The sequence below is a fragment of the Chrysochloris asiatica genome, unplaced genomic scaffold (assembly GCF_000296735.1).
Source record: "Chrysochloris asiatica unplaced genomic scaffold, ChrAsi1.0 scaffold00238, whole genome shotgun sequence".
Classification (NCBI taxonomy): Eukaryota; Metazoa; Chordata; class Mammalia; order Afrosoricida; family Chrysochloridae; genus Chrysochloris; species Chrysochloris asiatica.
This window is the reverse complement of record NW_006408756.1, coordinates 2,376,907-2,380,466: the sequence shown is the minus strand read 5'-3', so window position 1 is coordinate 2,380,466 and position 3,560 is coordinate 2,376,907.

Genomic DNA, 3,560 nt, shown 5'->3' with positions numbered 1-3,560 from the left:
TGTGTGTTGGGTAATGCACTACACAATGGCTGTACCATCTTGGATGAACTCCTGCATTTTAACAACATGGATGATGACCCATATGCTGTATTTATTCTGCACTTTTAAAGGTTTATTTCCATACTTAAAGGTAACAATAATTACATGTCTCCAGTGTTGCTAATTCAGAAATATGTAGTATTGTGTTGGTTTTTCCCAAGAGCTAACAGTTACCTCCGTGTCTCCTACCAGTGGGAAATTTATTTCACGTAGACAAGTGAGGGTTCTAATCAGCACCCATGTTTTGATCGTCTGTGTTCTCAGTGAACCTCATGTGTGTTTTGACACAGGACTCACGTCAGACTTTTTCTGCTGTGGGTTTTAGAGGCAGTCACACGCAGCGCATGGCACATTTGTGTCATTGTGCATCACAATTGAGGAAGGGTTGTGTTGGTTGTACCTGTCACTTTGACTGGAGGGTCTCAGCACTCTGGGGAAGACATGACCTTCCATGCCCAGGTCCCAAACTCCATCGACAGTGTTCGGATCACCCAAAGGCAAGATTCCCAAACTTGTGCGGACAATGCACAAGTAGCCCACCAATGTATCTGTATGCCCCAGCATTCCCTTCTTCTTGCTGGTTTTCCTGCCCTTCGGGCAGTTGTTGGGTGCCCTTGTGTTGGTTCTAACTCACAGCAACCCCACGTACAACAGAACAAAACCCTGCCCGGTCCTGTGCCCTCCTCACTATGGTTGCTGCCGCTGCATCAATCCATCGCTCTTCCTTCTTCTAGCTGACCCTCGACTTTACCGAGCATGATGTCCTTCTCCAGGGACTGGCCCAAAGTACAGCATTCTAGCTGTACTTCTTGCAAGACAAATCTGTTCATTCTTCTGCTAGTGGTGGTGGTTATGTGCTGTGGAGTCGGTTCCAGCTCATAGTGACCCTGTACAGGGTTTCTGAGACTGTAACTAAAGTTTTTGTTGTTGTTAAGTGCTGTCAAGTCAGTTCCGACCCATGGCGATCCTGTATAGGGTTTCCGAGGAGCAGCTGGTGAGCTTAAACCTACAACCTTGCAGTTCAAACGACTTTGCAGTCTGGCGCATTAACCCATAGCGCCACACCAGGACTATATTCGATATTCTCCACCAACACAACTCAAATACACCTGTTCTGCTTGAGTCGTCCTCAGTCTTTGTTCATCTTTCACATGTATAGGAGGTGACCAGATTAGATACACCTTAGTCCTCAAAGTGATATCATTGCTTGTTAACATCTTTGCTCTTAAGACAAGACACAGATTTTAACAGGGGCCCCAAGAGAGTCAGCCACTCACCTGGAAGTCACGTGGCACACTGACTCACACGTGCATTAGAACTATGGCTGAAGCACCTGTAACTTAGAATGGGGTGCCCCACTTCTCAGCTCTCTGCTTACATGCCTCCCACTGGTCTCCTCTTTCCAAATGGAAGAGTGCACATTTCTTCTTGATGCAGACCCATTATTCTAAGTGATCCTATGATTGTCAGTCTTGAACACAATTATAGAAAATGGTGAACCTCCTTTCATTTGCTCTGACTTAGAGATCGCTGAGGGGGGAAGATGTCTGGGGGAAGTGCAGTCACCCTCCTGTCACAGGAAAGAGGAGACCCCCATAGCAAAGGGCGACAGGTTCTGAGGGACAAACAGCAGTTGTTTGGGGAAACTGTAGTCTGTTCAACCAGCAGCCCCTTCTGATTCTCTCGTGGCATCATACGGGCTGTGGTGGGAACTCCCGCCCTCTTTTGTCACATCTGTCTAAAGTCTTTAAAGAGGTAGGATCAGGAAACCATGCATGTACACTTACAACACTGTTGATAAATTATTGTCCTTTAGAAAAAATAAATTGGCTGCATATATGAGGAACTTCAGAAGTTCATGGAATAAGTTCCAGTATCTTTTCATTCCAATTTTTCATGAACTTTTTGAAGCACCCCCCCCCACACACACACACACACATTTGTATTCCCACCATTAATGTTTGAGAAAACACATTACAACCCATGGAATTTTAAATGATTATTTAATCTGATCGTTAGCCCAAGGATAATGCTGTTGAATCATGAGGTGATTTTTTACATTGAAAAGAAAAAATTCATTTGCCACAGTGCCAAGCACAGTTCAAGACTTTTATAACTTATTATGGTGGTGGTGATGTGCCATGGAGTCGGTTCCGATTCATAATGACCCTGTACAGGGTTTCCGAGTCTTCAAATCTTTACAGGAGCAGAAAGCCTCATCTTTCTCCCATGTAACAACTGGTAGTTTTGGTGAGTCTCATTTCTGAGTATCAGCTGACACCAAGAACAATTACCAAAAAGTGTTTACTAAAGCAAGTTCAATGATATAAAGCAATTATGAAGTTCGGTTCAACAATAAAAACCGGGCATCAAATTTTACAGGGTGTATGTAAGCCTGGTGTGGTGCTGTGGGTTAATGAGCCAGACTGCAAAGCCATTTGAACTGCAAGGTCAGCAGTTCAAGCTCACCAGCCGCTCCTCGGAAATCCTATACAGGGTCGCTATGGGTAGGAATCGACTCAACGGCACTTAACAACAAATGTAAGCCTGGCCGAGAAAGACATGAAGCCAGAGGAGGGTGTCTCTCGTGGCCCGGCGGTCATTCTGCTCTGTGCCAGCAGACCCGGCCAGAGCTGCCTATGATGGGCGACGCATGTGTGTCTACCGCCTGTCGCTTATGAGAACAAGTCTGAAGAGTGAGTCTCCACTGTTGGCCACTCTGTGGGGAAGAAACCAAAGAATAGAGGACACCAGGAGGAACTCAAATTTTCTTCCCATTTAAGTTTTTTTGTTTTCTTAGCAAGCATATTATATCTGTAATTATATTAAAACAATGTTCATACATAATTGTATATTATGTGTCATTGTTAAGTGCCATGGAGTCGGTTCCAACTCATAGAAACCCTGTTTCTGAGGCTGTAAATTTTTGTGGGAGCAGAAGGCCTCATCTTTCTCCCATGGAGCGTCTGGTAGGCTTGAACAGTGATCTTGTGGCTCATAGTTCAGTGAATGGAGCCACGTGTGTGTGCATGTATACCTGTGTGTATGCATGTATGTGTATATGTGTACTATGTATATATATGTGTATGTACATGTGCATGCATGTATAAGAGAGAGAGTTCTGGTGTGGCATGGTGAGATAAAGCACTGGACTGCATGGTCCATTTTAACCACAAGGCAGTTCAAACTTACCAGCCACTCCTTGGAAACCCTATACAAGGTTGCTATGAGTCGGAACCAAGTCAACAGCACTTAACAACAAATATACATACATATATACATACATACAGGTAGTCTGTATGTATGTATGTGAGTCGGGCTGCTAATCTCAATGTAAGCATTTCGAAACTACCAGCGGTTCCACAGGAGAATGAATGAAGTTTTCTGCTCCCATAAAGATTTACAGCCTTGGAAACCCTATACAGGGTCACTATGAGTTGGAACCTACTCTATGGCACACCACCACCACCATACACACAGATGCACACAAGGGGGCTTCAAAAGCTTTGTGGGAAAATCCC